We start from the raw sequence: 1047 nt of genomic DNA on the forward strand, positions 1-1047 counted from the left end.
TATATATATATATATAAAGAAAATTTTGAATTATATAGATAAAGTTTTTAAATTTGAATTAAAATAAAAATAAAAAGAAATTTATCTTTTGTTATCATGCTTAGTTCAGTTAATTGATCATATGCAATCATGTTAGGAACTTTTGTTATTTTTTCTAATTATTTAAATACTACGTTGCCTCTGGCAAAAAAAAATTACTCCATATAACTATAAAACTCTTTCACATCTAAAATCCTATAATTATAGTTCTTTAAAGCACTATAGCTAGATTTGAAGAAAGCGAATTTTTTTTAAAATAAATATAATATATAAGGTACACATCTACGTTTATCCAAATAACAAAAAAGAGTTTAAAATCAAATAAAAGTTTACTTACATATATAACGAAGTAAACCTACATGCTAGAGAAAGAAACATCACAAAAATGTGTTAATATTCAAAAAAAATATTTTTTCTTTTTGAAGAATGATTGTTTGAAGAGTCAATTTGTATGAATGGACATCAAACATGTGACGACCCAAAGGGTCATCACTTGTTTCCTTACTCATTCTGTGCTTCTGAGACCTTGAAAATCTCATTTGGGATTGCCTCGATATGCGTGCGCAGTCCGGGCGCGTAGCCGGAAAGCTTAAATATGAATTCTGTGAGAAAAATGCTAAATTTTGATATTAAATTGGATAAATTTGACTTCGGTCAACATTTTAGGTAAACGGACCCGAACCCGTAATTTGACGGTCCCGGAGGGTCCGTAGGAAAATATGGGACTTGGGCGTATGCCCGGAATCGAATTCCGAGGTCCCAAGCCCGTAAAATGAATTTTTGTGTGAAATTGTTTTATGGAAATGATTAAGGAAAATGAAAATGAAATTTGATTAAAAGACTATGGTATCGGGCTCGTATTTTAGTTCTGGCGCCCGGTACAAGTCTTATATATGGTTTAAGCGCTTTCTGTAAAGTTTGGTTGAAATCGGACGTCGTTTGACGTGTTTCGGACTTAAAACTCTAAATTTGAAAGTTTATGAAGTTTGAAGAAAAACTAGTGATTTT

Source organism: Nicotiana attenuata, chromosome 5, assembly GCF_001879085.1.
Source record: "Nicotiana attenuata strain UT chromosome 5, NIATTr2, whole genome shotgun sequence".
In the NCBI taxonomy this organism is placed as follows: domain Eukaryota; kingdom Viridiplantae; phylum Streptophyta; class Magnoliopsida; order Solanales; family Solanaceae; genus Nicotiana; species Nicotiana attenuata.